At 43.4% G+C, this 26,257-nt stretch overlaps 1 long non-coding RNA gene across 1 annotated transcript in view; it reads right to left on the minus strand.

Moving 5' to 3' along the window:
* LOC119718253 (uncharacterized) overlaps positions 1-26,257 on the minus strand; it is a 60,545-nt gene that overhangs the window by 19,006 nt on the left and 15,282 nt on the right. Inside the window, exon 2 of the long non-coding RNA XR_005269085.2 lies at positions 12,996-13,134. This is a non-coding gene — a long non-coding RNA (uncharacterized lncRNA). The remainder of the gene's footprint in view (positions 1-12,995; positions 13,135-26,257) is intronic.

A 26,257-nucleotide genomic window follows, 5' to 3' on the forward strand; every position in this document is an offset into this window, starting at 1 on the left:
CCCAACCACAGTGCATTTCAGTGCTGCCCATTTGCAGGACGCCTCTACAGTGCTTCATGAGCTGTAAGGAGTGTACAAAATGAGTTGTTCTTGCCTCTTCTGCCCCCTTTCTACAACCCCTGAGAGCTGTCGGGACAGCGTATCAGATACTAAACGCAATTAGGAGTCAAGTCCTGCCCCAGGAGTGACTAAGAGCTTTGTTAAATAAACTGCCTGCTCTGGCAGTGACTGGAAAGGTGACTGGAAAGGCTGATGTGTTTGTTCCCTTTAAAAGGGGTGTGAATCTTACAGGGAACACCATCCTTGGGAGCCAACTGCATGCCTTCAGGTATAAGCTACTCCGCTGAATCCTGCAGCCCTCTGCGTGGCAAGCTGCAAAGAACTGAACCCCAAAAATTCTTCAGCAGGGCTGACCACATGGCCATTGGCCACGTACCACCAAAGCCCAGGAACATTCATCTCTTCCACCTCAGGCCTCACAGCACAAGTGGCCTGCTTCTTTCTCTTAGGTGCACCTACTCTTCCTGACGTTAGGAAGGATTCAGGTACCCAGAATTAGGCCTCCAAAATGCACCGAAATTAAGGGGTACAAACAAGTGGTGCAAACAGCCCTTCTCCTCCCTGTCAAAACGTGAGGATACAAGGGAGGGCAGCAGATTGTAATGCATGACCAGAAGGTGCTGTAAAATTCCTTGCGGAAACAAGATCTGTTATGTTTATCACTGATTTGCTAAGTAAGGTTAATACTGTGGCATTGACCCTGCCTCGTATACCCTCAGTAGAACTGCCGTGCTTTGTCCCACTATGATTTTACAGCAGAAGGGAGAACACAAGGCCGATACAAGAAGGTATTTTTCCACTCCCCCTCCTCTGGGCCCTCACCCCTTTGTAGCAGGGAAGATAACGCTCCTGCCAGCGAGCTTGTTTCCAGCATCAGCCTGTAACCAGCCTGTGCCCAAGGAAAGAGACCGACCAGCCACTGTGGTCTTTTATCCTGCCAGATGAATAGCCTGTGTGAATATCAACATTATCATAAATCATTCAATTGCTGAAAGTCATCTTACCCTCATAAGGATCTGAATAGCAACCATTTCTAAATCCTTACATACATCCATTTACAGCAGCTGAACAGTGGGAGTGGATGGACCTATTTTTCAGCTAGCATGATAATCAAGCCGTTCCTCATTTAAGAGTGAATCCATTTGCCTTGGTATTTGACCCAAACAATAGCTCTAGAAATTGATATGTAATCTCCAACTAAAACTAAGATTAAGCAGGGGCCACCAAACTCCTTTGTTCCTCAAAACACACTTAAAATCCCTGACCAGATTCTGATCTTGATATGAATCTGAACACCAAATTAAATTCAAAAGCCACGGCGTTAACATGGTGTTTCTCAGTAGCCTCCTGCGTAGCCCTGAAGATCAGAATCTGTCCTTAATATTTCTGCACATGGTACTGTGCAGAACTAGCTCCAGACTATTTATAGCTCACACTATATATATACACTGCAGCTTCCAAAAGCATATTTTATCTTTTGGGAGGACAATGCTTTCTGAATTGTAAGAAAAGGCATCATTTTGTTAAAAAAATCTGCTCAAACCCTTAACCTGGAAGAGTGGCCCCATGCTGCCAATCAGATAATAAGCTTAATTCTTACATCACACTTTATTTGTAGCTCACTGTGTAGTTAATGGTTGCAGCTTATCTAACAGGAGAAATGTGAAACCAGAGTTTGAGAACAATAGGAACATGCCTGTCACCAGCAGGCTGCCAATGAATCATGTCCCTGCAGTCAAGCTCTCCCAGAAGGTCATTTGCAACAGAAATACATCTCTGCCTGTAGCTGGCAAAACGCTGAAAAGCGTTTTTCAACTTTACTCAAAGAAAACATCAAGCTGATCAATCACCTGAACAATTTCACCTTGCAGTATTTTTAAGTTCTGTTCGCCGCAAAATTTACTAATAAAGATTACCAAGCAAGCAGAACTGCTTGCTTCCGTGTCCGAGGTTTCAGGGGCATTTTAACTTCACCCTGAATTCAGGGAAGCTAAAAGCCCAACCTTTCACCAAGACAAAAATGACTTAGTGTTATCTTTCATGTTTATTTAGAAAAAAAAAAAAAAAAAAGCATTTTTAAACAGAGCAACATTCTTCCACAGCATTCAGAATGGAAACCCTGAATCCACTTAAAGACGGTGAATTCTTTAAAAAGGAATTCCTAGGAAACAGAAAGCTGCACTGACTCTTTCTTGCCTAGAGATATGCAGAAAGAGGACAAGGAAGCACTCAAAAAATCAGCTATTACCTGTGTCAAATATGGAAGTTATTAATACAGAATTATTTTAAAGAGACATTTTCACTGCTGTATCTGAAGCCAAAAGACAAATCTCTTCTGCTGCACTTGCAGAAGAGTTCCAGATTTTCTGCAAGAGGGAAGAGAACAGATGATGAGGGGATCTATTCTTTTCAGAAGAATGTCATTGGCACAAACAGCTGGCAGTTGGTGGCATATTATTTATACGTGCAGTTGCTCATGTTTTTTAACTGATAAGAAAGCGATACCTCATTTGCAATTCAGGTGAGAAACATGAGTGGCTCCACAGCGCCACTGGCCCCTGGGCCATGTTTCTTATCATATCAGAAACATCTGTCACAGTGTAAATGAGTTCATTATAAAAGCACATCAAATGTGCAGTTTCAGGATGAGACAGCAGTCTGCGAAGAAATGAGAAAAACAACCTCCCCCTATAAAAGCTGGGATGGTCTGGCCCATTTTTACCATTTGGGAGGAGTGGGAGCGCTTGGAGAGGAAAGGGGGAGAAGGAAAAGAGAGAAACCTTGGAAATGTCACCGTTATAAATTATCCCTTCTCTGGGAGCCAACTGTGTCTGAGAACGGGCTTGGTTTGCTCGCGAGGGTCTGGTGGTTCGCATGCCGAGCGTGCAGACATTGCGAAATGAGCATCACGACACCCGCCGAGCCCTCTGCTCCTGCAGGCTGCGGACTGACCTGCTCGTAATCCTGGTCCTCCTGGCCCACGGGACTTCAGCCAAGAAAACGGCAATGGGTTGGGGAAGAAAGGCTGCACAGGGGGGATGGTCATTGTGGGGGTTACCAGCAGAAGTGCGTTTGCAGGGCCTCCATGTGCACAAATGGAAATTAATCCCTTTTTTGGGGAGGTGACAATGAGCTGTCAGGAGCTTCCACCTCTGGGGAAGGCAAGGTGCATCCTTAACCCATGCTGAAGAGAAAAACAGGACAGGTTGAAAACAGCTCCTGTACCCACACTCATCCCTGCTGTAATGCTGCACGGGGCCTGAGTCTCAAATGCAATCATTTGTAATGTGGGCCGTGTTTGTCTCTGCTGCTGTTCTCTAGGGCCGCGTCCAATACCCCTGTGAATATGAGGATAATTTTGTGCTCCTCTTTAGCAGAGACGAGGACAGCCCAAGGTGACTTCGAAATCCCTTCTGCCTAGAAGAGGCCTAGAAATGCTTCTGCAACTCTGGGGTCTCCACCCTACCCCCTGCCTCCAATCTGTGCCATGCTGAACGACCATTTCCTGATGGATGCTTGGGCTTTTATTAAAAATAAATAAATAAATAAATCTCCTTTCCTCTTGCAGGGAAACCCCGCTGATGCTGATGCACAGGGAAAAAATAGAGACAGGCCTGGACCGTTACTCCTCCAGTCCAAGCCCAGCAGCCAGGCACACGGTGCCTGCTCGCACCATCCTCTCACCGACTACTGCAGTGAGCCTCCCTGGCAGCTGCTGCAGTCATGGATGAAATGCAAAATACCCTCATTTTCTCCCTCAAGAGTACAAAAACCAAGAATACAGCTTATAAAAAATTAGGGAAAATACCCACGTTAACTTTACGGCTAATCGCAAAACATATTCCTAAATATGCATACATCAGCAGAAGCAGTGGGTAAGGGCTCCCATTCTAAAACAAACAGAAACATGCACTTTGAGCCCTCATATGAAATGGCAGTAAAAGCCCAACCCAATAATTATTTTCCTTGATTTTCAGCCAGACGAGGCACAAGACAAATAAGTCATCAAGGACAAATAAAAGGAGGTTCATTCATCGCATTCAGGGCTGGAATCTTTAATGGTCACCAAATGAACTAAGATAACTAAGTAACCATTGTAAATATTAATCTTTAAAGGAAAACAATACTCCCAACAACAGGAAGCCTGATAAGACATTGGATGTTGCCATCAGTGTTATGGAGTCTCTCTAATTTCCTTAGTTTTTTCTTATGCCTGTAGAGGGATCAGGAAGGGGACCATATGGTATCCCTCAAAGGAAGTAAATTAACATTATTAATAGCTAATGTGGGAGAGGTGAAACAGTGATTGTTCGTGGTGGTTGTTATTGTGCTTTTGTTTGGTGGTGGTGGGGAGCCTGCCTGCTAGTGAGCTTAAGCACTCAAGCCAAATTCAAAATCTTATATTTATAAACAGAGATCTGATAACAGTTGCCTAAGCATCCATGATGCTTTGCCAGCGCACGCACGTCAGGCTGATCTGAAGGGACTTGGGGTTTGTCCCAGGAGTTAGCTAATGCACAGCAAGGGACAACGAGGATTTAAGGCATGGTCCCTGTTCCTGAGTAACTCCTCATGTTGACCCTCACGTTCCTCTTCACATTTATCCAGTTTGAAGCAATGCTGCTGATGGAGAGAAGCTGTTCTCTGGCATCCACGAGGCAGCTGCTGAGGGGTCATTGAAGGGGTGGGCTCTCACAGGCAGTGGGCATCGATGCAATACTTTTGAGCTCACAGCGATAAACACCAGCAGGCTTTTGAGGGCTGTGCAACAATGTAGTATGTAAACAGATATATTTTGTGGGAAATTATGATAAAGTGCTGCTTCAGGATGGATTTCAACTGGTGACCTGAAAGAAGATCTTAGAGTCCTGGGGCTTTTTGCCATTTCCCTGCACTATGAGAAAAAGAATTTACCTTTCTTAGGCCTTTTGTTTTCATCTCCCTCACCAAAAAAATTACAAGACGGTATTTATTTCTCCTAACAGTCACACTTACAGAATATATGTCATAACCTGTGGCTATTCGGAAGAGTGGAACCCTGATCCCAGCCTCAGCTCTGTTCGTCCTAGGATACCTGAACCCAGAACTGTACAATCCCCATTTCTTCCAAAAATCTTATACTCCATACATTCTTCCCACAAATTAAAGCTGTGGGCAACTCTTAGGTGGCCTGGCAGAGGTGGACTTCATGACATCTTTCATGCAGAGATGATTTGCAAAATAATTTGGCATAAAAAGCTTGATTAAAGTTACCCAGTGAGCTTGGCAGGTATAAGCAAGTTTTGGAGAAATTGCACAATAAACTCTTTAAAAGGAAAACAGTGGAGCCTGGTATAATTACTGGATCTTAATAAAAATTGAGTAGCCCAATAACAAAAACATTATGCTTCGGTGCACATGATGATTGCTTTTATGAAGACAAAGAAATTCCCTCTGCCCTTGAAAGCTTATAGTTCAAGCGCAAGTTGACAGCTGGATTTTGATTTCTAGGTTTGAAAAGGACAACTTGAATATTTTAAGACATTACAGGCTTCAATTAAACTTAGTTTGCTTACAGAGCAGTGGCACCTGTCTCTTTCCCTACGCTACAATTCTATTTGAAAAGACTTTAGTAAACTCTGATTAAGTTTGTGTCAAAGCTGGTCTAAAATACCTCTTCCTGGGTTTTGAGGGGATATTTTATTTCTTAATTAACTCATCACATTGACCAGAAAGATCATGAAAAGCTGAAATAACTGTGCCTTGTGTGCTGGCCCTGTGGAGTCATATGACAAGGATAAATTGTTCTGCGCTGAAACCTGGATGGTTTATACTGCTGCAAAGTTTTCCATGCTGACAATTTTAGAGACTTTCAGTATTTCAAGTTACATAAAGTCATAATAAAACTCTTCCTCCTTGGCTCCGGAGAATGGGAGCCATCTTGATCAGGACAGGGCTGAATTCCAGACGCGAAAGGGAAGATGCTTTCATGAAGGCTTATGAGAGAACATTTCCAAAACATCTACAGCAACATGAGAAGAAAGATGTTTAACCAGGGCAGTTCTACGGTCAGGTGAGACACTACCTCAGAGAAATGAAATGCACCAAGCCAGACTCTTCAGTGACTGAAGACTTCTTAGACAACAAATCTGTGTATCTTCGTAATCTTAACAACCAGTATGATGACATAACCCTCATTACAACTCATTACGCTGTGGTCACACATTCACTTCAGGTTGTCTGTCCCCACCTTCCATACTCTGGGCACCAAGTGAGCATTTCAGAGAATCACTGAGGTTGGGAAATACCTCTAAGGTCATCTAGTCCAACCTTGGTGGTGCCAGATGAGAACAACCCTGCTCTAAAACCACCACGACCTGAAAAAGAGAGGCAAGTTTCAGTGTGTTTATAGGGAATTACAACACCAAGTCCAAAAGTTGAGATCTCAGAGGGCCCTGCCTATCTGTCTTACGCTGTTATCAGTGGGGTTACACTGGGCCATGCAAAGCGCACACACAGGTAACACCTCCCTCCTCCAGATATTTCTTCCTTCTGACCCATTTTCTGCCCTCACCATTTTCTCTGAGCTCTGTGGAAGGAGTGAGGTATCTGGGGGTGGCTGCAACTGCTCAGTTGTCACTTGGACTCTCCACTCACGCAGGTGGGTATTATGGGGTACAGGGAAACCTGCCACTCCCTCTCTCCTTACTCATCCACGTTGGGCCGGGTGCAGGAACCTGCCCTCGTCCCCTGTGGCACACGAGAGCGAAGGGCAGACTCGGCCTCTGCCCCTGCCCTGCGCTTGACCCAAGCAAGACGGTAACAGGCTATTTGTGGTAAAGCTCAGCACTTGATTACTAATCTCAGGGAAGGAGGGGAAAGCACAAGAGGGATTTTGACCCCATGGTGCGTCTTGGCTGACGTGGGCACACACTGCCTCCCAGGGCTGCCCAAGGGAAGTGTGCCTTCGGGGCACTCCTCCCCACACCCCATCCAACACCACAGCCTAGGGCGTACCTGGGGCTTCCAACACGACAATTTCTAGGACAAATATTGAGGATAATTAAGGCTAATCTCTGCTTTAGGTGTCTTATAAAGAAGGTCAGGTACTCTTTCCTTGTCAGATGCAATGAAGTTAGGCAGTTCCCATTAATAGCAAGTACTTGTTTCTCAGAACTAATAATTTTAAAAAGCCTTATTTAGTTCCTAAAGATTTCCTAAATTTAATCTTCTCAAAATTCAGACAGGATCATTACAGTAAACTCTATCCCTAAAGAGCTATAACAGTGAATTACATTCCCAGCACCAATCTCCTGTTGGTGTACGATTTCCTTACTGTACCTACGCTAGCAAGTACTGAGGTGCTATAATATTTATGTCCTGAACTCAGGTAATAACATCCTTTCAAATAATTTGACAGGCTGGGGTAGATTAGATACAGTCACATGAAAGCAAAGGAGGAATCTTCCCTAGCAACTTCAGCTATTTTTTTCTTGTGGTCTGCTGATTTCATAATATTTGGTCATAAGATGGTTTTGATATTCACTTATTATCATGACAGGCTTCTTCCTAAATAGCCTTTGGGTAGTAGATGTTTGTACCACCAGTAAAGTGGGGAAACTGGGGCTAACCAATTCCCGCTCTTGAAAGATCCCACTGTCCCCACCCACGGGGATTTGGGAGGATGAAGAACGCAGCACGAGCTCTTCTGCCTATGGATGGGGCTGCTGCCAGGAGGAGATCTGGTAAAACAGTATGTTCCGGCCTCGGTTTCACAATCCTCGTGCACCTAAAGCCCGATTTCCAAGAAATCGGAGTAACAGCAGTTCCCATCCATGTGAAGATGGGATGTTCCCCGGGAACGTCTGCCTTGTGCAATCAGCTGCAGGACGCTGAAGGTGAAGGACCAGGCAGAGGAGGCCGGCTGGCCTGCGGTCAAGCCAAGGCTGTGCTCAGGCTCAAACACAAGAAGCAAGTTCAGGGATTTTGTATGGAAAGGCTGATTCAGAACATAGGGAAAACACGTGGCAACAAATACACAGAGCACAGCAACTGCCAAGCCGTTTGTAGCACTCCTGGCCCAGTAATCCCCTTTATCGACCTTCACGTCTCCCTTTTACATCACGTTGCTACAGTACTAGAGCAGCTTCAGCAATGTTTTCCATGTATCAGCCTAACAATATTTTAATTAAGCTTAAGGAATTGAGGAACAGCATTTCATCCTCGAGGCTGCACACAGCAACTGAGTTTCACAAATAACCAGGCCCACAATTATGAAAATATGAACAGAGGCCTTCCCATACAGTCCAGGTGACTGCAGTTTTATATACTCCATAACATTAAATAAATGGAGGTTATTTTTATCTCTGTACTGTTCTGTGCTCTCACAATCCTTTGAAAGCTCAAAAATAACTAGAATACCCTGAAATAACCTGTCTGCACTAGATCAAAGAACAAGCAAGGGAAAAACCCTTGCAGTGTGAGGCCAGATGAGCTGTCAATGGCTGCAAGAAACTTCTCCCTAAAGCAAGCTGGCCCCAGGTATGCTTTTTGTGTGTCACTCTCTCAGGCAGCCTGGTCCTAGTGCCATTACTGTCTGTTTTCGGTAAGCCCCAGACAACTTTATGTTAATGTACCAACACAAGCACAAAGTCTAGCCACTGTCAGCTTAACTGACTAAATGGGCTATTGATTTTGCAAGGCACCTGCCAAGCTCCCGCAAAGACCTCACAGTCTGGTACTGACAGAAGAGACCAGAACAGGCATCCAGCTCCAAATTCTTCCCTGCTGACATTTTGCATAGTAGTCTCCAGGTTTGTGGGTTTTGTTTCAGTGGAGGGCAGAGCTCCCTGGAAGCAGAGATGACCTCTGAATGATCCATTAAATAACGCGAGTCAAGAGCTCCAAGCGAAGTCCCACCAGCACCAGATTAAAAGCTCCTACAGTTCATCTTACAATTTGCTGGCTCCCAGGGTGCAGTAACAGGACAGGTGGCTGTTGCCATTTTTAAACTCTAGGACACCAATCCAAAGCTTGCCAGATTCACATTCCAGCTTTTTAATTCAACTGGATGAGCATCACATCCTCACACTGCCAACTGTGACTCCTGGGATAGATGCTTGTATTCCAGAGGCTGCTGTGCCAGACTCACTGCTGTTCTGTACCTCCTGTGTACCACCTACAAGACCACATCTTAAACCTGTGAGCAGAAAGACAAGCTCTGACATCCTGCCACCCCTCTCAACAGCCTGATGCAGCTCTGTTTACAGTGCATTCTATATTCAGGGTATAAAAGACTCTTATGATGGAAAGCAAAAGAATAGGGCTAATTTACTTCTAACCCATAGTACTATTCAAGGGCCTCTGACTTGCTGCTAGTCCTCCTGTTTGGCAAGTAATAAATACTTAATAAAAAGTTAGATATCATCATATTGCTTTAGAGACTGGAAAACACAGGCTTCAGAAATTTATCAGATAGCTTGTCCAGAATCTCATGATAGTAAAACCCAGAATCACACCTACACAACTCTGTTCTAACTGATGCCCAGCTGTCTGCATAATTTTCAGTCTGGCTCTGCTGAAATATTTTGTTGTGACAAGCATCTAAATGCTTTATATCACTTTTGGCCTATAAACTATGAGATCACATTAAGAAGATGTAAAACTATAGGGAATGCATCCAAATGTCTCAAAGCAAAATGGAAGTGTTTTAGTCTGAAACTGTAAAAATACTGTGTGCTTACACAATCAGAAAGAAAAAAAAACCACACTATTTAACATAAGTATGCATTCAGATGCCTTATGCACAAAGAAGAAGCAGGCTTGGTGCAACACGAATACTCCTTCAGCAGTAATGTTTGAAATTTTGGGTTGGAGCCCTACTTCTTCATATATAAGGAGAAAGTCAGACTGATCTGTTATTCCATCCTGAGCCCAGCTTAACTACATTAACCATCAGAACAGGGTCATGTTCTGTTAAGTCTGTACTATCACATCCGTTAGTAACTTGAGTCAATTTAGCTGTCAGTGCACTGACATTTATGGTCTCCTATCACTCCTTTGTTTATGTTCAAAGTTCATTCATTGTCTTTTTCCGTTAGGGCCCTACATTCTCTGCCGTACTGCCTCGTGCTACTGTCTTCTTACTTGAACCATCAAAAGTTTCTGTCTATCACTAAAGAAGAAATAGTTTCCATAGAAACTCCTAAGAACAGGCTAAGTTAACGAGGCATAAAATGAAGACAGTATCCTCAAGCTCACCCATTTTGAAAATCTAGGTCAGCAATGTTTGCTTAAAACATTCCACTCTTCTAAATCCATGTTCACTTGACTGTTAAGGATGTAATAAAAAGAAAGGCTCTATCATACCCCAAACTTAGCATGTTTAATAAAACACTGTATGCCCATGTGAATAAACCATTCTTACAACTCCTTTGGTGTTTTCCCTGTTGCACATCCTTAGATAACCAACAGGCATTTAGTTTTACCATTCAGGTATTTATCTTCACCAAACATTTACTCTGGCCATCACAAACAGACTTTCAGGTAGCATTCGAGTAATCTGTTATGATATCACTGAGGTCAGGAGGCATTGGCTATGTCACCCGTCATAACCTCAGTTCGAGGATTTACAGGAACAAAAGGACAGCACACGTGAGAGTCAAATTCAGTCCCAACATAAACAACGCACAGACAGACGCCAAGGAATCGAAACCAATGCTGAAATTCGCTTTGGGTGTGCTCACAGTTCACAGAATCACAGAATCACAGAATTTCTAGGTTGGAAGAGACCTCAAGATCATCGAGTCCAACCTCTAACCTAACACTAACAGTCCCCACTAAACCATATCCCTAAGCTCTACATCTAAACGTCTTTTGAAGACTTCCAGGGATGGTGACTCAACCACCTCCCTGGGCAGCCTGTTCCAATGTCTAACAACCCTTTCAGTAAAGAAATTCTTCCTAACATCTAACCTAAAACTCCCCTGGCGTAACTTTAGCCCATTTCCCCTCGTCCTGTCACCAGGCACATGGGAGAACAGGCCAACCCCCACCTCTCTACAGCCTCCTTTAATGTACTTATACAGAGCAATAAGGTCACCCCTGAGCCTCCTCTTCTCTAGGCTGAACAAGCCCAGCTCCTTCAGCTGCTCCTCGTAGGACTTGTTCTCCAGGCCCCTCACCAGCTTCGTCGCCCTTCTTTGGACCCGCTCAAGCACCTCGATGTCCTTCTTGTAGCGAGGGGCCCAAAACTGAACACAGTTGATGCTGACTGATCTCAGCCACCAACACCAAGTGGCAAATCTGATCTGTTGAAGCAAAATGGATTGTGCTACAATACATTAATTAATTATATACAGTGGGTTTCCTTAGTGACAATCACATTTCCTCGCAGGAGAAGAAACAGTCATACCAAGTATTAGTGCTACATATGCTGTCAAGTACATAGCTTATGGAAAGCTTCCTCAAAAGACTGCTGTGGAGGGAAACACTGGTGATTTGCTTGTTATTTCCTCTGCTAATTGAAAGCAGATGTAATCACTTGCAATCAAATACCTTCTGAGATGCAACGATTTAACTGCAAAAGAAAAATAGCCAAATTTTCAGGCATCTTTCATTCTGATCTCCACTATTTATAATTTAAGCTGACTGAGGACCTTCAGCATTTCAGACAGCTGATCAATTTGTTCCTGCTAAAAGGTAAGGTCCCATGTAAAGGGCAGCTGTGCTTTGCCCACAGTTGATGGTGATGGGACTTCAGCTGTTGATGACAAGCAAGAAACAAAGGTTAAGAAAATACCTATAACCTTATGACTCCCTGAGAAAGCTAGGTGCATGTGATGACAACTTACAAAAGAAAAAAAATAATAATCTGCTGTTCAATTAAAACCTATTGCAATCCATCCCGTGTTCATGCTGTTATGAAATTTGAAGTTAATCGTGCATTTTTCCAACCAATCTCCTTTCCCGTCTTAAGCCCCTACATAATGTGTTGGTTTAGGAGTGACATATAGCCAGGACAGTTTGAACAATTTATCTGAAGCAGAACAGCAGTCCCCACAAATACTTCGGTGTAATTCAATTACACTAATTAAAATAATTATTTCCACTTAACTTGTTACTGAACTGCTTGCTTGGCACATCTAGAGTCAGCCCATACAAAGGTCAGGTGCAGCCTCTCAAAAACTCTAGGGAAGACAGAAAAGGAGTGTTGCAGGATACAAGTCTCTAGATGTTGGTAGTGGTTTGGTTTTGCTCAAGTATGCAAGCTAACAATGGGCAGGTGGAAAGCCTGCAACTTGCTTCATCTTGTCTACACACGTCATGCTTCCCCCCCTTAGCTCTCAGTCCCCTCCTCAGTTGTGCGGCAAACTGAATTCCCAGCCTGGGAAGTTTTCTCTGGTAGTAAATTAGAAAACAAGATGTGCTGAAACCTAACAATTTCTCTCTGAGGGTGGGTACTTTGTAGAGCTGGTTCTAGAATAAGAATCATAATGACTGCCTAGACAGCTTGCCCTCTAAATCTGCAGCTGGAGCATTTGCTACTCGTGCCTACATCTGCAGAAACTCTGGAGGAAAAAGCAGTCTATTTTAGAGGAAAAATGAAAGAGACATAAATGTCAAACTTGCTTTCCTTTTTTTTTTTTTTATAGTCTGAGCCTAAAGAAAAGTTTTCAACTCATTCTATGTTGCCACTATAGCTCTGTCTCCATCACTTTGCAATTTTACAGTGTGCCTGTCTGCTGCCAAATCCTTCCCTCAACACAACCACAGAGTGCAAAAATTCTTTGCTTCCCTCACTTGAACCTCCAGCAACCCTCAGCGGCTTTCTTAACTGCAGCCTTCCATGAAGAAGCACACAAAACAGTCCTCAATCATTCCCACTAGACAAAAAAATTAAAGCAGGCTGTGTATTTTTTTTCCACTTGTATCTGTAACATCACCTCTGATATTACCTTGAATAATGCCGTTTAACTGGCTACCTCAGCAAGCCTCTAGGTCCTTCAGAAGGCCACCATTCCTCTGCCCCACGCAAGAGAGCGAGTCATTTCCCCCCTTTGCTGACCCAGAGCCATGGGATTGCTGCTTCACCATCTGAATTCAGCCACAGCAGGTGGGGAAAAAAGAAAAAAAAAGAACAGCAAATCAACAGGGATTTCTGTATAGTGGATGGTGGCTATCAAAACTGGTGCACTGGTGTTTTCTTGCATGACCTCATATTCTCACTCGCTGCTCTTGTCTATATTTGAAGGTCAAGGCCATGATATGCATCCTATTAATGTTTCTCTGTGGCCTGGATTTTTATAGTCTACTGACATCTAGGTGTTCATGCTGCACTTGAGATAACTCCCTGTAGTCCCCAGGAGGCACATAAGGTTATCTGTTAGGCTATGTGCTTTCATTCACAAAATAGATGCCCAAAACTTCCAAATGAAAAACAGACGAGCTTGGATTAGCTCCTGTTTTAACTCTTGAGTGGAGTTAAAGTTAAAAACATTGCACAGCAAAACAAAGACATTCAGACATCAGTGAGCTCTCATTACTATGATAAAGAAAAAAATTAGCCTGTTCAGTAGATCGATAGGTCTATTGATCCATCTGTGAAGAATGTTAATAATGAAACATGTACCAGGCATACGTGGATAGAAGGTACAGGGTAATCCATCTCCAAATGGTACTTGCTGTTTTGCTGAACATAAAAATTTGCCCTTGTAATCTATTGATTGTCACAGAATTTAATCAAAACACAGATCTCTTAGCACTGGCAGCAGTCTGGCCATGGCCCAAGAGGCCAGAATATACAACTAAACTCAGCTAAAAATGTTTCAGTTTCTCTCTCTTGTCATTCTCAGAGGGTTTTCAGTGCATCCACGTATGTTGCTCCAGAGCCTCGGAGTTGTCTTTAATTGAAGCTTACGCTTTGGTGACATCTGCATTCCGTCATTCAGATGTCCTGCTTCTATCCCAGTAATGCAGCTACATTATAGTTTGTGTTATCCCAGGGAGACTGAGAGATGCTAATCCATTCTTGTGTTACATCTTGGCTGGACTCCTCACACTTTGCTGACAGCTTTAACAGGCAGGACCATGAATTTATTGCAGCTTAATCCAAATTTATCTGCAAAAGATGCCACCTGAGACTAAACATTCATGGATCATTTTGCCTGGCTTTAGATCCCATCAACACTCTCCCCAGGAAAGTAGTGTATTGATATTAACAATTTCTCTGTTAATGCTTATTGCTGTTCATTTGTCTGATCCTCTGCACGGGCGTATATTGCTCCGGGCTCATCCTTCGCTTTGCTCCTGGTGGACCAATTTAATGATCTGAATGAGAGTAGAGAGCACACTAATTAAATTCAGAGATGTTTAATCTAAATCAGGAGGTGCTGCAAACACCAGGGAAGGCAGGGAGAACACAATTCAAAAGGAGTTCATAAACCTAGGGACTAAATGGAAAAAAAAATCTCTAAGAATGCAAACAGAAGTGTTTGGGAAAAGGGGAATAACATGAAAGATATTTTAATAGAATCATATTTTAACAGCAGAATCACTGCAAACTGTTGACATTAAATGGACTGTAGAAAGTTAGATCAAAGCTTGGAGCAGAATATGATGTTTAAAAAAAAAAATGGATAGAAAAGCTGTTAGTCTTGTTACAGAGACAGGACACCTCTTATGTTCAATTTACTCCCAGGATGCTATGGGTCAGAAATACAGCCAAAAATCCCACAGACTGAAAGGAAACCCCAAAAGGTTGAAGGATTTATACGGAAAGATATAAAGGTCTAAATGTGAGTGGCACAGCCAGATGGACAGGGGGAGGAGTACAAAGGCTGGCAAAAGCTTGCTAAGAAAAACTACCATGAAAGGGGAATTTGCAAAAAAGTTCAAGAGGTTCATCTTGAAAAAAAGGAAAGAAAAAAAAAGGAGGAATCAAGGTCTGGGAGGGGAAAAAAGGAAGGTAGTATCAGCAAATGGTGTAGTATAGAAATCTGCTGATGTGAAACACATTCCCCAGGGAAGTAACACCGATGGCTAACAAGTCAGGAATGAGCTAATGGCCCATAAAGACATCACTGTATTTTTTGTTGTTGTTGTTGTTGTCATTGTGTAAAATTACTAACTTCCTAAGCACTGAAGAACAAGTCCTCAGCTGATGAAGACCACTGCAGCTCCACTGAAGCTTGTGCCAATTTACACCGGCAAAGTCTGGCATACCTCTCATAGTTAGTACGCTGTGTTACGAACAGTAACTTACCCTGCCTGCAACCAGCAGAGTTCCCTTGCCCTTTATAGCTGTTACTCAGTATGTGTTTCAGGAACACAGGGCTGGAATGACCCAATGGCTTGTCCGATTCTGTCAGATCCTGTCCTATGAGACTGGTCTGACTGCAGCTCTCAGACCTGGGCATCCACTCCATCCCCAAGAAGGAAAAAAAAAAATCAGACCCCAGCTTACAAACGATAACAGAAGCTTAATTAGAGGAAGCATTTAGCTTTGTATATAGAAAGAATTACAAGGAGAGGTAAACATCTTTATACAGAAGTGCACAAATTGATCTTGGTCAAAACCAGGGAGCAAATTCACCCTTTGACACTGCATCACATAGCGTATGAGGAAATAAAAGGCCTGCTCAAGCCATTTTCCCTGGCAGGTCTCTTCAATGACGTTATCAAAATAGGTATTTCACGAGATACTGGAAATGCAACAGATTTATAAGGAACACAACACAAGTTCAGGTTGGAAATCAGAAGAAATTTCTTCTCAGAAAGAGATGTCAGGCATTGGGATGGGTTGCCCAGGGAGGTGGTGGAGTCACCATCCCTGGGGGTGTTTAAAGGAAGGTTGGACGTGGTGCTTAGGGACATGGTTTAGTGGGTGACATTGGTAGTATGGTGATGATTGGACTAGATGATCTTGGAGGGCTTTTCCAACCCTACTGATTCTATGGTTCTATGATAACAACTATATACCAACCACAGGAGATCAGCCCTTCGACCAGTCTGAAACAGAAGCCCCTAACGTAACACTACACAGAGGCTGGGGAAGCTGCTCAAGATTACATTCATGCTCAGAAATGCATTTTAACAAAAGGCTTGTTTCCATTTTCCTTTGTACAGCAGCTTTCTGCTCATTTCAGTGCCTAAGCAGCATCGTACACCTTCTTCTGCACAGGCTCCCCTTTCCCCTTCTTTTAAAAGGGCAAATCTTTGTGAAGAGAAGAGTTGAAGCTCTGCCATTCCTGTCCAACAGCTGAAGGTATGAGAAGCCAAAGAGGTTGCTGGATTACGATATGTAGATTGGAGAGGAAAACCAGAATCGAAGGTTCTCAGAGTCATGAGGTCATGCAAGTTAAGTAGGAAGGAACTGGCTCACAATATTTAATATGCTGCACGTCCATGAATGCCTTGCAAATATTAACTAATCCTCACAAAACCCTTGTGAAATAGGTTAATATAAACCGTTTATATGCATGCAGGCAGTGAGAATATACAGTGCCTGTCTTTGTGCTTTGTTAGTGAGTCAGGAACTGAAGTAGTTCAGTCAAATACATCTTCTAGAGCTCTCCATCTGGCTTTCATGTCAGCAGAAAACATGACCAATATCTCATGCTGAAGGTTCAAGCATGGCCCAACGCCATCAGACAAGCTGGGACCTAGGATTTCATGGAAACCTGTGCTGGGATTATGGGAGGAGTGCAGTTTTACAGGATTGGGATGAGAAGCTAAGAAAAGGCTGGCTGCTTCAGCTCAGCTTTGGAAATTTTGAGGTTGGTCCAGATGTGACTCAGTAAAATTTGGGTGTGTGGCACTCATTCACACAGGTACCAAAGAAATTCTCCATTTAGAGAACGCTCAGCACCAGGACTGACAGGCTAAGAAGTATTTTCCCACGAGAGGCACATCCTTCTCGTGCCTAATCCAGGTACTTAATACAGCACTTCAGTAATTAAGTTTACACCCCTGTATTCCGTCTCTTCAGCTTTACTTAATTTCACTGATTTCTATGAAATGAGTTCCACTCCTTTATATTGGTGAGCACAGAGTAATGGCTTTTTTCTTCCTTTTTGGTAGAAAAAGCTTTCACTGGCAGCAAGAATCTGTCTGAACTGAGACAGAAATAAAGTGGCAAGAGAGGTTCAGCCTCCAAACCTGTGAATTCTGGCCTCTTGAGGCTAAGTGTGAAGAGGGCAGCTGTGACAGCGGGGACAGGCCAGTGCCAGCAGAGCTAAGGGAGCCCTCAGCCAGCTGAGATGAAAACAAAACCGCCAATTGATCTATACGTGACTTTTAGCCGTTTCCTGAAACCAAGGTTCAAACAAGAAGTTACCTCACCAAGGGAAGCAGTTGCTCAGAGCAGCAGAGGCACATCTTGCAATCAGAGGTGGGGATGGGATCCAAGATTCCCTGGGGTCTGTTCCCAGCCTTGCCAGCCCCCTGTATAACTGCAGACCAGCAATCACTCAATGTATTTTGGCTGTTTATCCTTCCTAGGGTGCTGAAATACTTCAATGCAGGACTTCACAGAGGACATGTTCCTACAATTCATTATGTGGAATACAAAAAAACAACTTGCTTTGCCATCGTAAGGCTGAACACTGACTGAATTGCTCCATGCCTTGGTTTTCCATTGACATTAAGAGAATGCTCAAGCTTCCTCTCACGTGCTTTGAGATCTCGGATGGAAAAGAGATGCAAGCACAAGTGTCACACTTCTAATGAGAGGAAGAGACAGGTTTAATTCTTTCTATTCTTTGCTTCCCCACTCCATTGGGAGTGGCATGAAAACATACAGAGGACAGGCTGGGCCCTATTCTATTAAGATTTAAATTTAGCAAGGAACTGGAAAAGTTCTGCGAGCCTTACATCTGACCCCTGTCTCAGAAGCAAATATACATAATTCTTGTCCCATAGCTAAATTTGAGTTAATTGTCAAATGCCAGGCCAATAAAAGAACTGTCCAATTCAAACCTTATCTGCCCCAGATGCATGTATCTGCTTACAATATCCTTTGTTAGTTAAACAAAACAGAATCATTGTTGCTAAGAAGTTAATATTGTTTAAGATTCACTGGCTAACACAGAACACTTTCCTGACTTTCCCCAAACACATTCCTTTTCTATTCTCTATCTCAGTTTCTTCCCTCTCTTTTTTAAATTTCCTTCTGGCCTGGCTGAGGCTGAAGTTTTCTTTGGGTGATTTTGCTTGCAAAGGGATATGAACTTTGAAGGAGGCAAACATTTCTGTTGATAAAGTAAAGGGTAAACAACTGTTCAGATCAGAGAATTAAATTAAAGAATAAAATCTGACTAAAGCAAGCATTCCCCAAGCATTGAACAGAAGCCTATTTGCTCCATCTCACCTTTTTTTGATTATTTCCCTAACCTACTCGTAGCCTTTTTAAGCCTGTTGCCAGTGCTCTGAACTCCTTTGTCCAAACAGTGAGTTATTATGGAATGAAAAACAACCGTAATGTCTCTATGTCCTTACGAACATTAATGTAATGCTTTCTGCAATTATTTTTTTTTTTAATTTGCTCATCTTTCCTAGTGTTAGGTACTGTCCTGGCACAAATAGCCACATAGAAATGAAAATAAAAAGAAACACTTCATTACCAGTGCAGTACCAGTCAAGACACCAGACGTAACACATGTCCCTGGCAGACCAGCACCAGTGCGCTGCAGCAGCAGAGCGCTGCTAACGTGCATCTATCTGGTGATATGAAAGCTGCACTTTGCATCGATCTGTTAAAACCATCCCATCCCCTACCTCCATTTCCATGCTCTGCAGCATTAAGGGCTACCACTGAAAATTGATTTTTATCAGGATAATTCCAGCAACCCTTCAGTTGTCTGATAGCTGAACTCTGCCCACCGAGACGTTACCACTTTACCTCTGACTGATGCTGCGTACACCAGAAGTCCAGAGTCAGCTGGTGTGTAAGCTGTTGTAGCTCTCCAGGATCTTTGGCTGCAGCTATCCTGCGGGAAGCTGTGCAGGGTAAATGAGATCACGGTGATCTCTGGGCCACTAGCCTGGCACCCTGGGCATCTCCACAGGAGGCTGCAGTCCGCAGTGTGGGCAGGCACGGATGTGCTGAAGGTATGCAGGTGAGGCACACAAACAAGTACATCTTCCTGCTTCAGCTGTGACCACAAAGACAACATTGATGAGATTTACTTCTTACAGCACGTGCTTCCCTGTCAGGGGTAAACATCTCACTCTTTGGCTCATCATCGACTACCAATTTTTCTAGCCTAAGGATAGATGAAAACTGTTTTTGACAGACTGAAGAATGAAGTCTTTAATTTTACGCTCAGAACAGGCAGAAAATTGGAGGCAGCAGCACTGCTGCATTACCTAGGGAGCAGTCTGAGTCCATGACAGACCTTTAAAGGGTTTAATTCCAGCAGGCTGGCAGTGACAAACCTCTTATGCCATGAGCAGTCCCCCTAACCATACAAACAGCAAACTCATCTTCCATAAATGCAAGGGGACTGAAATCCAACTAAAACTTGTGCCCCATGAACAGGTTTAACTCTGAATTTCTACTGGCATGAGGTAGACCTCGTTACAATGCTAATGTTCAGACCTAAATGTATTTACCTGTAAATGCTAGGCCATGCCAAGTGGGCTATCTCTATGAATGCATTTGACACCATTCACCAACTCGTCGAGGCAGAGAAGCATAAGATACGCCTCGGCATAGTAGAAATGACTGTCAAAAGTAAAATATGGTTGTTAATACTTTGACTGAAATTGCTTGCAAAAAAACTGTGGGGGAGGCTTTTGAAGCAGCATTTCCCAGAGCCTTTCAAAAGGCTGCAGTAAAGCAGCCAGTGAGCATGCATCATTGCACCACGCTGGGCAGAATTAGCACCTTCCATCATATGTCAGAAACCACTGCAGGAAAAAAGCTGATGGTGATTCATCCTGGCTGAGCTGGTAGGGAACCGCAGCTTCAGAGCACGAGGAATTCATCTGCTCTATGGCTCTGCCCACTGCGAAGTTACACACAGCTGTGGCATATAGCACAGAACCAATTGCAGAGCTCCCACATGACCCCGAAGTTTTTCAGGTGTATCAACACTGAAAAAATCTCAATTCAAGTGTGAACTTCAAAGCTAGATGAAAGAACGTGTCCCTTTTCAGACCAAGGAAGATCAGTCAACCAAACCAGATGAACCGAAACATTAACTGGAACCACTCCAAGGCCAAGAAAAATGATGCCAAGATCAAAAAGAGTATCTCCTTTCAGAAATACCTCCTTACCCCTCCACAGTTAGACACAACCACAGAGCACCCATCAGAGGGGACCAGCACCCCATATCCAAGTTGGGCAAGGACTGTTCCCTCCTTCCTCCAAAACATTTCAAAATCTGCATTCCTGATCGATTGGGAGATCCTTTTACAGAGACACAGAGCACTCACGCTCCCTGGAACCAGAAACCAAAACAAACTTCCCAGGAAATAAGGACTGCCACAAACTTCCCACATGTTGAGCTAAACTATAACTTTTCCAGCAGCTCTTGCAGCCATAAGCACCAGGCACTATAGAAATACACCTCCCAAGCACACACCTGAAACCTGACGGTGACTGAACTTCACAGCACATCCCCATGAGAGCGAGTGACATCTGACAGACGTGACTTGTGCCACATCACGGCAAGGCACAGCGGTGTTCTTGGGGCAGGGGGAAGAGCCCAGCGGGATCAGATGGGAAGCACCCGGCTCCCAGCACAGAACACATCCACAAACCCACACCGGGACCCGTCCTGTACAGATCCCTGCCTGCCCTCAGCTTTTGCTGCTTTCAGCCACCTCTGCTGCATGTGCAGGTTCGTCTGCCACAGATCTTTGTGCACATCTGTTCCAGGTTTACAATAGCCACCATAAATCTCCCCGTCCTTCCACCTCAGCTTATATAAGCTCCTACCTACCTACCATTTCGGATTATGCATAGCAACGTGATCGAGAAAACAGAAACAAAGAATTTGGGGATGATTTCCCTCCCTCCCCTCTTTGTTTGGTTTTCTGGAACTACTTCATCCCAAACATTTGTAAATAGTGCCTGGAGTTACATTCCAAGTTCCAGCAGTAAACACTAAACTAACTAATATATATAGAAGGATCCCTGCTCTTCCAGTGTATCCAGGCAACCCTGCAATACAAAGTTAAAGCACGGCTATTTGTTCAAAAAGTGTTTTCACAGCTATTTCCTCTTCCCCCCCTTGAGTTTTTCCACTAGACACTACTTGTATTTATCATCTGGAGATTCTGTTCCCTTTTTCCTTTTTTTAAAGCCTTTGTAAGAGCTCGTTTTAAAAACAAAGCACAGACATTTAGCTTATAATAAAGTTTGATTTAGTTTATGAAGAAAGAAAGAAAAAGAGCAAAAGGTGCAGGAAAGCACCTGAATATTACTCCTTTCTAACTTACTGGGGTGGAAACAAGATCATTTCCAAATGCTGAGGCAACCAGAATGCTATAGGAAGACAAAAACGTTTACACAGAAACTAAAGCGAGCTGCAAAGGTGGTTTGCTCTATCCTACCTAACACTAGTTGAAATTTTCATCATAAAAGAAGTTCCCTCCGAGAACATCCCTTGGAGAACATAGGTTAAGTTGAACTAAATTTTTTTCCAAAGGAAAATGTCAATTTTTATTAAATTCTTCGATTGAGAGAACTTTGGAGTAAAGCCAACATCTCAAGATGAAGTGTTTTTCATTTCAAAATGCCAATTCAAAGTGAAAATGGTTACTTTGATTTATCGGGCAGCTTTTAGTTGATAGAAAAAGTTGACATTTTAGGATGTTTCTTATTTGAAGATCTCCTCAAAATATTTTTTCTATTATATGCTTCAAATTTCAACTTTTTGCTTCCTATTCTAATTCAAAGCCTATTTTGCTACTACTAAAGCTTTTTGCTGGAGTAAAAAGTCTATCTGCTCAACATGCCCCGTTCTAAGGGCCACTCTTCATGGCGTGCTCTACAGTACATAGATGAAGATTTTATACACAAATATATATATATATGATTAATACTCGAATACTCATTTTTAAAATATGGAAATATTTTAGCATTTTAAGCCTTCAGGGTGGAGGAAGGAAGAAGGGGAAGCAAGAAAACAATTCTGAAGTCTTAACAACAGATTTTGGCCATAGCATTCCCGTGCCACATTGACAAGGCAGCCTTAGCGTTTTCCAGCTGTGCATCCACTAAATTAACCAGTGGGTGAACACTGAGTTATGAAACCAACTCCTACTTCCTCTACAGAAGCAAACCCCACTTCCTAAGTGGCAGCTTTGCCTTTGCAGGATCTGCAGACTGGGGGCCGTGTAGTTGAACCAGGAAAACCAGGCTGACATTAGGAAGAGCTGGAAATGAATTTGCCAAATTTATCAAGTACGGAACAGTTTACACATCTCAAGTGTCCAGAAGGTTGCCTTTTCCAGGCAACTAAGCTTCCAGCAAGGCGTCTTTTTCAGAGTGCTTTGTTCCTCAATTTACCAAAAAGGAAGCAGCGGGTGCAAGGGCAGATGCTGATTTAGTAATGCACACACTCCTGTTGGGCAAGTTTTCCTGAACTTGTTTATGCTGAGAGCGAAGTTTGAGAAGCCGAGGTCGCCAAGGGAATATAGCTTATAGTTCAGCCTCAGGGTTGCCGTGTAATTAGTCTTCAAAGTCCTGGTGGTCAGAGGAAGCTGTTTTCACAGTCACAGCATTTTTGTTCACCTCAGTACTAAATGTTGGCTTGTTCTTGAACAGGTGATGATCTCGCATGATTATTTACTGCTCAAGCCCATAGGGTGATTTCAAATAACAAAGGATGCCCACGAGGGATTTCTTCTCATTTTGAAGAATTGTTTCCTTCTACAGTTCCATTAAAGAATATGGTGGAGTCTCCTACATCCGATGGGACCGGTGAAACAAAACTGTTCATCTCTGCTTCACATTTATCAGCTGCCATCTCACCAATTTAGCTCTGTGTCTGATGCTACATTACAACTACCAGTGGTAACACAAGGAGAATATCACTGATCTCCTACTCCAGTTTTGAAGTACCCAGGAAATAAAATAGCGGTACAGCTAATGGTGATACAAGACAGACACGGTTTGCAACACATCAGTCTCCAGGGCACTGATTACAGCAGTAGTAAAACACTAATAAACCTGTAGCAAGAACATCTATAATCCTGAGTAGATGTCATTTTCCTATTATTTACTAATAAAGAAATATAACCCAAATAAAGCAAAACAGGTTTCTAACAAATAAGTTTTCAGAAGTCGCTAAAAGATGTCAGTGGCTGTTCAGCCACTGCAACCTATTTCCTATTTCATTGCTCCCATACATCAAGGGAAGCAGTGGTTAAAAGGAACAATGTTCTTGTGGTTATACAACACAGGACAGAGCCAGAAAGTCAACAGCCCTGCTCATGCTTCCGGTGCAACTTCTACATGGCACTCTCTTTGTTTTGATTTCTCTCTCTTTTTTTTTTTTAAAAAAAAAAAAAACAAAGATAGTCATACCAAGCAAGCTAGCCAAGATGGAAGCAAAACAGTTCAAAAGGTGGTGTTGGTTGTTTTTTTTTTATTATTATTATTATTTTATTTTTATTTTTTAAATCCCTTTGCCATCTCAAATGGACAGCATGACAGAAAATCAAAATATTACGTACAACAACAAAGCTCCCAGGCACATCAGGATAGCCGGGAATACTGGTTTTGCTGGTGATGAACTTTTCCCTCTCTAGGATCAGGGTTGAAACGTTAGCTACCTTCCTTCTAATGTAAGGTGGTTGCTCAAGCTTTGGGCGCACACAAACATCACCTTCCTTAAGCTTTGGGTAAACAAACGTCTTGGCAGGAGCGCACATTTCTGGGTTACTTCTGCACATAAATATGACTTCATTTCCTTAAAAGCAAAAAGCAGCTTGATAGGGTTGGAGCCTGGCGGCTGACTTGGCCTTTTGTCCCCTTTTGCCCCAAATAAGCTGGATACAAAACTAACAAAAATAATTCAGACACAGCCAAAATAACAGCCTGGAGGAGCAAACTCTCCCAAAATGAAATGGAGATTCATGACTGAAGGAAGGTGCTAGGATGGGCTGAAGGGCAGGGTGTTCGGATGCTCCTGCAGCCATCTGAACCCAGTGAGTATCACTGTTCTGCACCCTGGGAATTACTCTGCCTCCCCCAGATGGGCGAGGGTAGGGCAGACCCACATCGCAAGCTCCAGGTATTGTTCCTCCTTTCCCTGCAAGCAGGCGGGCACTTCGAAACCCCAAAGCCTTTCCCAGCTCCACGTACTGCTCTGGAGTTGTGCGTCTCCAGCACCCTTTTTCCCCCCAGATGGTTCAGCCTGGTTTCCAAGAACCGGATTAGTCCTCAGATTAGGGCTGGTTCCAAAGCTGGGTGAAATAACAGATAACCTTCAATTATTTGGGGCTATATCTGCTGCAGGAAGCCAACTAGAAATGAAATCCTGAATGCCTAAAAACAGCCTAAATTATAGCAAAAGTGAAAAGATGGGAAAGGTGATCTAGAGTTCTTAGTAGACGGACTGATGCCTTCCCCACTCTGGTTTTTACTACTTCTATTGGCAAATTCTCCTAGGAGAGTGGCAACTTGGTATAGCAGCAAGTTTTCCCAGTCACGGAAAGACAACCGCTGCTAATGCCGGCTGATGGTGAAATCAAAGCCTTCCAGCTCCTGAAAGTCAGGAATAAAATCCACAGACCACTTGTAAATCAAGGAGCCAAGCCCAAGGGGCAGCCCCTTAAAGCAGATAAACCAGATGGGCAGTGTGACTTGGATACCACCGTGTCAATTTGTGCCATGCGAGGGATCCGTACTGCGTATTTTAAAGCAACAAACTCTGACTAGATTAGGCTGGCCTTAATCACGAAAATGTTCTCTTTAGAGAATGGCTGTCACCCAACAGAGACTTAACAGAGCACAGCCATTGTTAGCAGGGGAACAGAGGCCAAATACATTCCTGACTGGACCCTGAGAAAGGGCTGTAAGGTCTGAAGTGAGTTCTGCGGGGACTCCAAGCAGGACTCCAGCAGGTTGCAGAGCTGCTTTTCCTCCTGACAGGGCTACACAGGGTCCTTCCTTCTGACAGGTTGATATTTTGAAGAAAACTTGGAGAAGACACAAGAGAGATGCAAAGAATTGAAACTGCCTAGGCACTGTCTTTGCACCCTCTGCCAGTGCTCTGACACTAACTTATCTGCTAGGAAAGTGTAACTGCTGTCATCACCAATCCTCATCCAATCCAAGTGCCCCAAATTACAACAAAATTGCATAGTCCTTCCTTCCTGTCACCAACCAAGCTGCTAGCAGGTGTGTGCTCACCCAGGTTTCCCCATTTGAAATGACGACACGATTCCCCAACAGCAAACAATTGTTCCCTTTCCACAAAGTCTTCTCTCCAGGATTCCCAGACGTACATAACACACCCACACTGATGACATGAGCCTTTTCCTTCCTCCTCCATTAAAAACACGTGGCATCCAAGAATGTGAGAGAAACAAGGCAAACACCTTGCCAGCTGCAGAACAGTCTGGATCCAGACATCAGATTCATCCAAGGCACAACTTCCTTGCCTTTATTTAGGCTATGCAAAGAATAGATTTGGCCTGAAGACCAAATTGATCCATCTGGATATAAGCTGAGAGCAGTAAATAGAGCTGGGACAAGTGATCGCAACTACTGGCATTTCTCTCTCTTTGGTTCCTTGCTGTCCAGCAGTCCAGTTCAATTCACTGTACTAAATTAGAAAGTATCAGTTCTTAGTAATAGATTTGCCTAAAATTATCATTTTCCAGCCCTGTGGCAAGCCTGGAAAGTTCAGAAGTATGGAATGAAAATGTAGGATTCCTACATGCAAAGGCATGAAGGAAAGCTTTCACAGCCCAAGGTGCAGACAAGTCACAAAGGGTGGGACAGGTGTTTCTATGGCAGTCCCAACGCTTGCCCAAAGCCACCTTCGCCCATGGAGAACTGCTCATTCGGGTCGGCCGATGCAGTCATTTGCAGCAGCTTCATGCTGATGTCCCAGGCTGTTATCTATTAGTGTTATGGCCACAGGATATTTAGACAGTGCTGACATGACACGAACTGACCAGAGACAGGTTTCAGATGAACAAGAGGATGTTTCTGAACGCTTTAGCTTCTGTTTCCAAAATATTTTTTGCTCAAGTGGTG

This window comes from Anas platyrhynchos, chromosome 13 (genome assembly GCF_047663525.1).
Source record: "Anas platyrhynchos isolate ZD024472 breed Pekin duck chromosome 13, IASCAAS_PekinDuck_T2T, whole genome shotgun sequence".
Classification (NCBI taxonomy): domain Eukaryota; kingdom Metazoa; phylum Chordata; class Aves; order Anseriformes; family Anatidae; genus Anas; species Anas platyrhynchos.